Source organism: Microcaecilia unicolor, chromosome 2, assembly GCF_901765095.1.
Source record: "Microcaecilia unicolor chromosome 2, aMicUni1.1, whole genome shotgun sequence".
Classification (NCBI taxonomy): domain Eukaryota; kingdom Metazoa; phylum Chordata; class Amphibia; order Gymnophiona; family Siphonopidae; genus Microcaecilia; species Microcaecilia unicolor.
Window position 1 is genome coordinate 314279608 of NC_044032.1, and position 13860 is coordinate 314293467.

Sequence of the window (13860 nt, forward strand, 5' to 3'; positions counted from 1 at the left end):
TCTGACTTGTCAGCATTGAATACCATTTCTGGCTCTGGTATCTCTTCTACATCTTCCTCAGTGAAGACTGAAACAAAGAATTCATTTAAACTCTCCACCTATGGCCTTGTCTTCACTGATTGTCCCTTTTATCCCTCTGTCATCTATCGGTCTGACTGATTCTTTTGCTAGTTTCTTGCTTCTAATATACCTAAAAAAACTATTATTCTGTATTTTTGCCTCCAATGCAATCATCTTTTCAAAGTCTCTCTTTGCCTTCCTTATCAGCACTTTGCATTTGACTTGCCATTCCTTATGCTGTTTCCTATTACTTTCAGTTGGATCCTTCTAACATTTTCTGAAGGATTTTCTTTTAGCTCTAATAGCTTCCTTCACCTCACTTTTTAACCATGCTGGCTCTCATTTGCCGGTCCTTCCTCCTTTTTATGTTGAAATCATTTTTATTAATAAAGAAACATAAACAGAGACAGCCAAATATGCTCATAATTAACAGTATCCCCACCCTTCCCACCCCCCTTCCCACCCCTATTCAAAATAGCAGAGTACAGAATTACCTCAGGACAAACACATATCAGGTGAACATCATAATTTCAGTAGCCGACTCCGAGCCGCAGGAGTCAACGTTTCTCAAAAAGGGGCCCAGCAATACTGGAATTGTTCTCCCTTTGTTGTTTCAAAGTCTCTAACTCTCAAACGCTCCAGTCTCAGTAAGAGAATCATGTGACATTGCCATTATTGGTGTGAAGGTCTTTTGCTTGCCAACTAGTCATTCAAGATAACCTGTTTTGCTACAATGGTGGCTTTCTTTACAAAGGATTTGTAACCAGACAAGACTGGAGGACCCAGCCTGGGGTACTCAAACAATAAAGCAGGAATGTAATACCATCCTGAACGCCACATTTTAGAAACTTGTGTCAATAATTCTTTCCAAAAGTTGGCAATGCGGGGATAGAACCAAAACATATGTCCCAGTATAGCTCCCTCAGCTCCACACCAGGGACAGGAGCCTCAAGGAGAAAGTCCCATGTGAAATGCTCTTCGAGGTGAAATGTACAGTCTGAGGACAAATTTATATTGTAATTCCCATTGTGTGACAGATGACAAGCATTGTCGAAGACCAAGGATATGGGCCTTCAGTTGTGGCAAAGTCAAAGAGCATTGCAGCAACCGGGCATAATCCAATTCTGGAATTGTATCTTTAATATGTCTGTGATGAAAGGAGAGAGATACTTGCTGTTGTGCCTCTAAAGAAAATGCTGTTGAAATTTCCTCCTGGACATCCTCGACCAAGGCCTCCCAGGGAAGCGACTGAACATAGTGTTTTAATTGGAGATAAAAAAATGTATCCTTGCTGGGAATAGCAAACTCAGCCTGAAGGTCCGTAAAAGCTTTAATATGCCCCTCTGCAGTCAAATCCACCTCCAGACCGCCTTGGCCGTAGTCATTATAGATGAGTTCCGCAACACCTCTGGTGATATTCCCCTGCTGTATGGAGAAGGCTACTAAAGTGCAGCTCCAGTGAAGTATTTGAATAATCTTGTTTACCACAAAACCAGTCATTTATATGTTTCATGCCGCTGGCAACAGTGATATTTCGCATGCTAATCAATCACAGGCCTCCATACTCTACCGGAATGTATAATGTTGAGCTAGGGAGTTGCGCCCTCCCACCTTTCCACAGAAAACATTGTAACATTCTATTTCATTTTTTTTCATTTGATACTTTTAAGTACAATGGTAAGAGTTGAAATACATACAACCATTTGGGTACAATAAACATATTATATAAAGCTATGCGTCCCACTAAGGAAACAGGGAGAGCCCTCCATGACTGCAGCTGTTCTTGTGTTTCTTTCAGTAACCGATTTACGTTAAGTGTGTACAATTGGCTAAGATCTGCTGGCACTTGTACCCCCAAATATTTAAGCGTTCCTTGAGCCCAACGCAAGGGAAATACACCTCGCCACGACCTCTGTACATCCGGTGATAATGCCAGGGCATATGATTTTTCCAAATTTAACTGAAAGCCTGACAGAGTGGCATAATATTGCAAGCAAGGTATTAAATTATTAAGGGACTGTAGAGGATTTGTCAGCACCGCAAGTAGGTCATCCGCATATGCCAAGGTTTTTATTTGATATGTGGATATTGACACCCCCCTCACCCCCTCTGCTAAAGATAGTGTGCACAATAAGGGTTCCATAGCAATTACAAAAAGCAAGGGGGAGAGAGGGCACCCCTGCCTTGTACCTCTTAATATAGGAAATTCAGTCCTTCTAACACGATTTACCAGTAAACAAGCAGTGGGACTGGCGTACAATGCTTTGATAGCCTGCAAGAACCATCCAGTAAACCCCATATAGGACAAAGTGTGAAACATATATTCCCAGCCCACTCTGTCAAAAGCTTTGTCTGCATCTAAACTGACAATGACAGATGTAACCTCTTTTACACTGTAGTGAGCCATTGCCAGTAATAACTTCTACACATTAAGTGCCGAATACCGCTGGCGTACAAACCCCACCTGATCAAAACATATGAATCTGGGAAGACAGTGTGTCATTCTTTCAGCCACGATCTTAGAAAGCAATTTTATATGCACATTGAATAGGGATATGGGCCGATATGCAGAATTAGCATATTGCGGGAATTGCCCCTGTTCAATTACTTCATCATAATATGCCAAAAGGACTCCCAAAGCTTTTGAAGGCAAAATCTTATAGTACTCTCCCCCAAAACCATCTTGGCCGAGAGCAGAAGACATCTTTAAGCCTTTAATCGCCCCTTGAAACTCCGACAATAATAATGGGGCATTTAAGAAGTCTATCTCCTGTATAGTGAGTTTAGATAGGCCTCAATCTCGCAAATAATCAATTAGTCCTTGAGCCCCAGGCTGAGGTCCTTATATAGTGAGGTAAAATATTTAGTAAATGTCTGCTCAATACGCGCTGGGTTATTAGTAAGGTCACCATTACAGTCTCGCAAGAAGGTCACCACCCTGGGCCCCCCCCCATGCCTTAATTAAACGAGCCATCATCTTTCCTGGATGATTGCCATAATTTATATTTATAATATAATAAAGAATGGGATTCTTTCTCATGCAGCATAGTGTTCAAAGCTGTTTGAATAGCTTGTTGTCGCGTCCCACGCCTCTACCTGCTCTCCCGCCGCGGGGGGTGGGAGCCGGCGTCCTCCGCGGCGCAGGGTGGCAGCCCATGGGCCCTGGCGTGGGGGCGGGCTCCGCCGCGATGGGGGCGGGTCTGGCCGAGTCCGGCGGCCGGCGACTGCGGCCACCGGTCTCTCTGTCGCCGGGTGTGGAGTCAGGGTTCGCGCCGCCCAAGATGGCGACGCTAGTACGCGTGGGTCGGCGTCTTTCTCCTTCCAGAGCCGGGGACCCTGGAGCTCCACCTACAAAGCGCCGGATTGGAAGACCAAGCTGGTGGTTCCGCCTGGGAGATCGGGCAGAGCCAATCCGAGGGGCTCTGCCGATACCCAGGGCCGGATTGGTGGGCTACTCCTACGAGGGCAGGGCGGCTAATGTGGCACGATATTTAAAGATGGAAACTGAGCTGACACATTGCTTCAGGTTCTGTTCCCCAAGCCCTGCTCCGTGTTCCCGTGTTTGTTACTTCCTGGTATTCTGCCCAGAGACTTGCTTGAACTTGACTACTGCTTTGATAGCCGCCTGCCCAGAGACTTGCTTGAACCTGACTACTGCTTTGATAGCCGCCTGCCCAGAGACTTGCTTGAACCTGACTACTGCTTTGATAGCCGCCTGCCCAGAGACTTGCTTGAACCTGACTACTGCTTTGATAGCCGCCTGCCCAGAGACTTGCTTGAACTTGACTACTGCTTTGATAGCCGCCTGCCCAGAGACTTGCTTGAACCTGACTACTGCTTTGATAGCTGCCTGCCCAGAAACTTGCTTGACCCTGACTACTGCTTGTTAGTTGCCCACGTCTCCCGACTCCAGCCAGGTCAGTCCGTCAACCCCGCGGTTCCAGCAGTCCCGTTGGCCGCCTGCAGCTGGGGGCTCAACCCCTGGTGAACAGCGGTCGCCACGGGTGAAGATTTGGGGTTGCACGGCTGTCCTTTGAGGCTCCTCGGGGCCTTGTGGGACCTAAGGGCTCACCAACATTGTGGACAAGACACTTGTAGACCCTCTAAAGTTATTCGAGAAGGCCTAGAGATATGAGCACATTTGGCTTTACACAATCTTGATTCTAAAAGTAAAATGCCTCTGGCTAAACGCCTTTTCCGAGCATAAATGTATGAGATAATATCGCCCCTCAGCACTGCCTTTGAGGCCGACCAGAACAAAGTGGGCTGCTCTATATGTTCTTTATTATGATTAATATCACTTTCCCATTTCTCTTGTACATATTTCTGAAAGTGACAATCCTTGTGTAAATAAGTAGGGTATCTCCAGCCTACTCCAATCCTCCCTTCAGTTGACAACTCGACATCCACCCAAACTGGAGCATGGTCAGAAATTTCCTCAGGAACTATTACTGCTGTTAATATCGAGGGAGAAAAAAGTAGTGTCAACTAATAAGTAGTCCAAACAGGCATGTGTTCCATGTGCTTGACAACGATGTGTGTAGTCTCTTTCTCCGGGGTGTAAAGCCCGCCATGTGTCCACCAAATTTAATGTATGCTTAAAATGGTTGAAAATGTGTGCCCGAGCCCTTTTGGAACCTAACACGCCCAGATTAGAACAATCTATAAAGGGGTCTGATACTAGATTGAAATCTCCCAAAACCATCACTGTAAGCGAATTAAATTGCAAACAATGTTGAAGCACCGCATTAAAGAATTGGGGGTCATGTTGACTAGGGCCATATATTACCACCAACAATATCTCTGTTCCCTGCATCCACAGCTTCAGTATCAGATAATTCCCCATAGAACTCCGAACTAACGTAGTCACTTTACAGGGGAGGCCTTTTCTGACCAACACCGCCACCCCTCCTTTTCTCCCTTGAGTAGAGGCCGCATGTACTTCTCCCACCCACACCCTATGCAGCTTTGCATGTTCAGAATGGGAGAAACGAGTCTCTTGTAAACAGGCTATGTTGATATTATGATGTTTTAAGGCTGTTAATATTTTTGTGCATTTTATTGGCGATGTGATTCCTCCCAGATTCCAGGTAGCTATTCTAACAGGCATGGGGACTTGCATTTAAGAGAGAGAGTCATAGTTGATATCATATTAATTAGAGACCCTGGCACCCAGCCTTGCCTAGGTCGCCCCCCAACTGCATACATCAAAGCGGCTCCCAAAATGTATACTAACTTGATAATCACACTGTATTCCTGCTGGGCTGCCCTGAGAATCAAACTGCAGATTACATAATTAAACAGTTTACCCTTGTCCCACCCCCATAAACCCAACATCACTTGTACACTCTTTAAAACCAAACACTCCTGCCAGTTACCTTCACACCCCCCAATGCTCCCCAACCCAAACCCAAAACCCCAAACAACCCCATCAACATTTACCCAGGCTAAAGTTCTGGGGAATGTAGAGGGTCACCATTAATGCTAGGGACCCCCTCCTCCCATTTTGACAAGCATACTTTGGTGTATCCATGTTTTTTGCAGGTTGCCATTATTTGACATGCACATGCAGTCAAAATCAATGATCTGGCATGAGAATATCTTCTTCTATAAGTGCCAATTTTGCAGCAGTCACAGTCTTAAAGGCTAACCATTGACCATTCAGCAAGACCTTAAGCAGTGATGGATATAAAAGCATAAACCAAGTTCCTTTGTTACTGAGGGCCACACAGATTGGATGAAACTTCCAATGTTGTTCTTGGACTGCAGGTGAAAAATCCTGAAATATTAATATGCGTTGTCCTTCAAATACTAAAGTCTCTCTTTTCGAACGGAAGCCCTGAAGAATTTCCAATTTATGTCTGTAATTTAGGATCTTTACTATCACAATTCTAGGCTGGGTTCGGTCCTCTGCATTCCTGCCCATGCGGTGTGCACGTTCTATCACATGGGGGCCCATAGAATCAAAGAGAGCCAATTCTTTTGCCAACCAGTTCTCCAGCCAAGAAGCCAAGTTCCGCTCTGGCACACTTTCTGGTAAGCCTACTATTTGCAAATTATTCCTTCTCAAGCGGTTTTCTAAGTTGTCAATTTTCACAGAATAGTCCAGCAACTGTTGGCGTAGATTAATCAAGTCCAGGCCCTGCGTGCGCACATCATCTTCTAGTGCCGAAACGCGTGCCTCTAAATCTCCTGTTTGAATATGTATGAAAATTTTTTTTTTTGTTACATTTGTACCCTGCGCTTTCCCACTCATGGCAGGCTCAATGATGCTTACATGGGGCAATGGAGGGTTAAGTGACTTGCCTAGAGTCACAAGGAGCTGTGCCTGAAGTGGGAATCGAACTCAGTTCCTCAGGACCAGAGTCCACCACCCTAACCACTAGGCCACTCCAGTCTTCTTTTTTAAAGTTAAACGTTAACATAGTAGATGACGGCAGAACAAGACCTGCACGGTCCATCCAGTCTGTCCAACAAGACAAACTCATATGTGCTACTTTTTGTGTATATCTTACCTTGATTTGTAACTGTCATTTTCAGGGCACAGACCGTACAAGTCTACCTACTACTACTACTATTTAGCATTTCTATAGCGCTACAAGGCATACGCAGCGCTGCACAAACCCAGCACTATCCCGCCTCCCAACCACCAGCCCCGCCTCCCACCACCGGCTCTGGCACAGACCGTATAAGTCTGCCCAGCACTATCCCCGCCTCCCACCACCGGTGATACTGCCAAGGTAGAAAACACATGATGGAGGAAATGAGAACAGAGGCATAAGGTCTACCAATGGTGCTTTGTTTCCACACACACTCTGGAACATGGAGGGAGCTGACGGATCTCACATCGAAAATTAGTAGAAACTATGGAGTGTGTTGTTTTTGTTGCATATTTAATTTTCTATGTATACTTACTTCAAAGCTAATATCAAATCTGATCATATTATGATTACTGTTATCAAGCAGCCCCAGCACCATTACCTCCCGTACCAGATCATGCGCTCCACTAAGGACTAGGTCTAGAATTTTTCCTTCTCTTGTCGGCTCCTGTACTAGCTGCTCCATAAAGCAGTCCTTGATTTCATCAAGGAATTTTACCTCCCTAGCGTGCCCTGATGTTACATTAACCCAGTCAATATCGGGGGTAATTGAAATCACCCATTATTATTGTGTTGCCCAGTTTGTTTCCTTTCCTAATTTCCTTTAGCATTTCTGCATCTGTCTGTTCATCCTGGCCAGGTGGACAGTAGTACACTCCTATCACTATCCTTTTGCCCTTTACACATGGAATTTCTATCCATAGTGATTCCAAGATGTGTTTTGTTTCCTGCAGAATTTTCAATCTATTTGATTCAAGGCTCTCCTTAACATACAATGCTACCCCTCCACCAATTCGATCCACCCTATCACTGGATATAATTTGTACCCCGGTATGACAGTGTCCCACTGGTTATCGTCCTTCCACCAGGTCTCAGAGATGCCTATTACATCTAATTTTTCATTTAGTGCAATATATTCTAACTTTCCCATTTTATTTTTAGGCTCCTGGAATTCGCATATAGACATTTCAAACTATGTTTGTTGTTCCTATTTACATCATGCTCAGTACTCTACAGTATTAATTTGCAATCTTTTGTCTTATTTTTATTTAAGGACACCTGATCTACTATGGTCTCTTTTGCAACCTCACTATCAGGATACCCTATCTTCTCTAACTTTGCTCAGGTGCTGACCTCTCTGTACCTGAAGCAAACTCCTCCAAAGTATAACAAATTTGGACCTTTTAAATTCCAAACTTCTCAACTTGCTGGCTAAGGGCAAATTTGGAAGTTAAATCATTTGAAAATTCTGGTCCCACCCAGAGAATTGCCTTAACACAGTAGTTAGCTGGCACTTGGGACTTAATCATTACACAGCAGGAGGTAAGGGTTGAGCTCTGAATAGGGGTCATACCATTTCTAACTTTGCTCAGGTGCTGACCTCTCTGTACCTGAAGCAAACTCCTCCAAAGTATAACAAATTTGGACCTTTTAAATTCCAAACTTCTCAACTTGCTGGCTAAGGTGAGATTCCTGATATTCTCTTTAATTTAAAGCTTAGTGCTTAATTAATTTTTGCCCTGTGAAACCTCTTATTTTCTTTCTTTTTCTCTTCCTACCAAGCTCTGAGAGGGAGGCTGTATTGTATTGGGGCTCTAAAGTGCATTTTACATTGTTGAAACTGATATAATTATTGGGAATATCTGGATTTATATTACAACAAGGAAAGCTTATTTTTTATATTCTAGGGCAAATTTGGAAGTTAAATCATTTGAAAATTCTGGTCCCACCCAGAGAATTGCCTTAACACAGTAGTTAGCTGGCACTTGGGACTTATAATCCCACCTACCCCAGGGTTTTTCACTCATTTATAGACAAACCAAACCTCATTAACTTAATCATACACAGGCAGTCTTACAGACTGTTAACCCCAACTAAGTACACCTGTTCATACCCAATTCAAGAAATCAGGATGACTTTTATTCTCTGCAATAATTGTGGTACTTTAGTTTCAAGGCCAATCATCTGGAGACTTAAAGCTTGCCCTATCTGTCTTCAACTATCTAGTTTTAAACAAGAGCTCAGTAAAGTAATGCAAGAATTGGATACAATTAAACCAGCTTCTAGGACTGCACAGAGAAATAGCTTCTCACCACTCCCTCAAAGAATAAAACCACATAAGAACAGATGGTTCACTGTAGGCTCAGGCAGACTTCGTCATGTGGCACAGAAGCATCCACCCGCACAAGTGTTGCCACTAAAGAATTTTTTTGCTCCATTACAGCACTGTAATGCTCCTGAAAATAGAACTGAAGCAGAGGAAAAAGCAATAAAGTTGGAACAAAAAGACATGAAGGTACCGAAAGTGAAAAGACACCCCCAAATCACTAATGTTAAAACACATACCAAGAAATATAGGTGGAAAGCAATGGCCACAAATGCTCGTAGTCTAAGCAATAAAGTTCATGACCTTCAAGCCCTGATGGTGGAAGCAGACTTAGATGTTGTTACAATCACAGAGATGTGGCTCAACAGTTCCCACGAATGGGATGCAAGCATACCAGGCTATAATCTATTTAGGAAGGATAGAGAGGGTCGTAAAGGTGGAGGAGTAGCTCTGTATGTGAGGAATGATATCATGGCGACTGAAATGACAGGGACCTGGGGAAAAGAAGAAGCGATATGGATCACCTTAAAAAGAGAGGATAGAACTTCTGTCCACGTGGGTGTTGTCTACAGACCCCCCACACAATTAGAGGAACTAGATAAAGATCTGATTGCAGATATTCAAAAATTAGGAAAGAAAAAAGAGGTTCTGTTGATAGGAGATTTCAATCTGCCGGATGTAGATTGGAAGGTTGCGTCTGCCAAATCGGAAAGAAGTAGAGAGATCGTGGATGCTTTCCAAAGTGCTCTGCTCAGACAGATGGTGACGGAACCCACGAGGGAGGGAGCGATGCTGAATCTGGTGCTCACAAATGGGGATAGTGTGTCAAATGTGCGAGTGTGTGCACATCTGGGAAACAGTGACCATCAAACGGGTTGGTTTGATATAACGGCTGAAGTGGAGGGCGGCCACTCTAAACTCAAAGTCCTGGATTTCAAGCGTGCTGACTTTAGTAAAATGGGGGAATACCTGAGGAAGAAGATGATGGGCTGGGAGGACGAACAGGAAGTGGAAGGGCAGTGGTCCAGGCTGAAAGAAGTAATAAATAGGGCCACAGACCTTTATGTAAGGTGAGTAAATAAAAGCAAGAGGAAAAGGAAACCGATATGGTTCTCCAAGCAAGTGGCTGAGAAAATAAAGGCTAAAGAGTTGGCGTTCCAGAAATATAGAAAATCTCAAGAGGAACACGGGAAGGAATACCAGATGAAACTGAAAGAAGCCAAGAGAGAGGTACGTCTGGCGAAGGCGCAAGCGGAAGAACAAATGGCTAGAAATGTAAGGAGGGGCGACAAAAATTTCTTCAGGTATATTAGTGAAAGAAGAAGGACTAAAAAGGGAATTGTGAGACTAAAAGATACAGCGAACCGCTATGTAGATAATGATGAAGAAAAAGCCAATTTACTAAATAGCTACTTTTGTTCGGTTTTCACTGAAGAAAATCCTGGAGAAGGACCGCGAGGGACTGGCAAAAGTACACCTGAGAATGGAATGGATATAGCACCGTTCACGGAAGAGAGTGCGTATCAACAACTTGGAAAGCTAAAGGTGGACAAAGCCATGGGACCGGACGGGATCCACCCCAGAATATTGAGGGAGCTCAGAGAGGTCCTGGCGGGTCCTCTTAAAGATTTGTTTAATAAATCCTTGGAGACGGGAGAGGTTCCGAGGGATTGGAGAACGGCGGAGGTGGTCCCTCTTCACAAAAGTGGGGATAGGGAAGAAGCTGGAAACTACAGGCCGGTAAGCCTCACTTCGGTTATTGGAAAAATAATGGAAGCCATGCTGAAGGAAAGGATAGTGAATTTCCTGGAAGCCAATAAGTTGCAAGATCCGAGACAACATGGTTTCACCAAAGGGAAATCGTGCCAAACGAATCTCATTGAATTCTTTGACTGGGTGACGGGAGAATTAAATCAAGGACGTGCTATGGACGTCATCTACTTAGATTTCAGCAAGGCTTTCGACACGGTTCCCCACAGGAGGCTCTTAAATAAACTAGATGGCCTGAAGATAGGACCTGAAGTGGTGAACTGGATTAGGAACTGGTTGACGGACAGACGCCAGAGGGTGGTGGTGAATGGAGTACGCTCGGAGGAGGGAAAGGTGAGTAGTGGAGTGCCTCAGGGATCGGTGCTGGGGCCCATTCTGTTCAATATATTTGTGAGTGACATTGCCGAAGGGTTACAAGGTAAAGTTTGCCTTTTTGCGGATGACACCAAGATTTCCAACAGAGTGGACACCCCAGAGGGTGTGGAAAACATGAAAAAAGATCTGAAAAAGCTAGAAGAATGGTCTAACGTTTGGCAATTAAAATTCAATGCGAAGAAATGCAAAGTGATGCACTTAGGGAGTAGAAATCCAAGGGAGACGTATGTGTTAGACGGGGAGAGTCTGATAGGGACGGACGGGGAGAGGGATCTTGGGGTGATAGTATCTGAGGACCTGAAGGCGACGAAACAGTGCGACAAGGTGGTGGCAGTAGCTAGAAGATTGCTAGGCTGTATAGAGAGAGGAGTGACCAGCAGAAGATGTATAAGATGTTGGTGAGGCCCCACCTGGAGTATTGTGTTCAGTTTTGGAGGCCGTATCTTGCGAAGGATGTTAAAAAAATGGAAGCGGTGCAAAGAAAAGCTATGAGGATGGTATGGGATTTATGTTCCAAGACGTATGAAGAGAGGCTTGCTGACCTGAACATGTACACCCTGGAGGAAAGGAGGAACAGGGGTGATATGATACAGACGTTCAAATATTTGAAAGGTATTAATCCGCAAACGAATCTTGTCCGGAGATGGGAAGGCGGTAGAATGAGAGGACATGAAATGAGATTGAAGGGGGGCAGACTCAGGAAAGATATCAGGAAGTATTTTTTCACGGAGAGGGTGGTGGACGCTTGGAATGCCCTCCCGCGGGAGGTGGTGGAGATGAAAACGGTAACGGAGTTCAAACATGCGTGGGATGTGCATAGAGGAATCCTGTGCAGAAGGAATGGATCCTCAGAAGCTTAGCTGAAATTGGGTGGCGGAGCAGTTGGGGGGAAGAGGGGGTGGTGGTTGGGAGGCGAGGATAAAGGAGGGCAGACTTATACGCCGATGATGGGAGGTGGGACTGGTGGTTGGGAGGTGGGAAATACTGCTGGGCAGACTTATATGGTCTGTGCCCTGAAAAGGACAGGTACAAATTCAAGGTAAGGTATACACATATGAGTTTGTCTTGGGCAGACTGGATGGACCATGCAGGTCTTTTTCTGCCGTCATCTACTATGTTACTATGTTCTCTGTTTTGGTGATATCTTTGAAAGATACCTTATCCTGAACCATGCTCTTTTGAGCGACTGTCATCCTTCCCCCAGTTTCTAGTTTAAAAGCTGCTCCATCTCCTTTTTAAACGCAGATACCAGCAGCCTGGTCCCACCCTGGTTAAGGTGGAGCCCATCCTTTCGAAATAGGCTCCTCCTTCCCCAGAATGTTGCCCAGTTCCTAACAAATCTAAAACCCTCCTCCTTGCACCATCGTCTCATCCATGCATTGAGACTTCTGGAGCTCTGCCTGTCTCTTGGGCCCTGTGCATGGAACGGGTAGCACTTCAGAAAATCCTACCCTAGAGGTTCTGGATTTGAGCTTTCTACCTAAGAGCCTAAATTTGGCTTCCAGAACCTCTCTCCCACATTTTCCTATGTCATTGGTTCCCACATGTACCAAGACAGCCGGCTCCTCCCCAGCACTATCTAAAATCCTATCTAGGTGACGCGCGAGGTCCTCCACCTTCGCACCAGGCAGGCAAGTTACCAGGCGATCCTCTCGTTCACCAGCCACACAGCTATCTATATGCCTAATGATCGAATCACCAACTACAACAATTGACCTAACCCTTCCCTCCTGGGCAGCACTTGGAGACATATTCTCGGTGCGAGAGGATAGTGCATCCCCTGGTGGGCAGGTCCTGGCTACAGGAGTACTTCCTACTTCACCAGGGTGATGCTCTCCTTCTAGGAGACCTCCCTCCTCCAAGGTGGCACAGGGGCTTCCAGACTGGAGGTGGGACTTCTGTACAACATCTCTGTAGGTCTCCTCTATGTACCTCTGTCTCCCTCAGCTCCACCAAGTCTGCTACTCTAGCCTCAAGAGAACAGACCCATTTTCTGAGAGCTAGGATCTCTTTGCATCAGGTACACACATATAACCACTCACCAACTGGGAGATAATCTTACTTGTGACACTCAATGCAAAAGACTCCTTTTTAAATGTTGATGCCAGCAGCCTGGTTCCATCCCGGTTACGGTGCAGCCCATCCTTTCGGAACAGGCTTCCCCTACCCCAGAATGTTGGCTAGATCCTAACAAATCTAAATCACTCATCCTTGCACCATAGTCTCAACCACATATTGAGATTTCGGTTCTCTGCCTACCTCTTGGGTCCTGTGCCTGGAACAGGGATCATTTCTGAAAATGCTACCCTGAAGGATCTGGATTTCAGCAAATTTGGCTTCCAGAACCTCCCTATCACATTTTCCTATGTCACTGGTACCCACATGTACCAAGACAGCCAACTCCTCCCCAACACTATCTAGAATCCTATCTAGGTGACCCATGAGGCCACCACCTTCACACCAGACAGCTAAGTAACCAGGCGATCCTCGTCCACAGCCACCCAGCCTAATAATCGAATCAAATACTACAGTCCTAGCCCTTCCCTCCTGGGCAGAAGCTCCTGGAGACACATCCTCGGTGTGAGAGGATATTGCATCCCCTGGTGGGCTGGTCCTGGCTACAGGATTACTTCCAACTTCACCAGGGTGATGCTTTCCTTTTATGTGACCTCCTTCCTCCAAGGCAGCAAAGGGCTACCAGACTGGAGGTTGGACTTTTCTACAACATCCCTGTAGGTCTCCTCTATGTACCTCTGTCTCCCTCATCTCCTCCAAGTCTGCTACTCTAGCCTTAAGAGAACTCTTTGCATCGAGCACAGACATATAACCTCTACCAACTGGGAGATAATCATGCATATGACACTCAGTGCAAAAGACTGGATAGCACCTCTCTACTGGACTGCTGTCTGCATCTTACTATTAGAGAGTTGTTTAATTAAAACGTTTTGC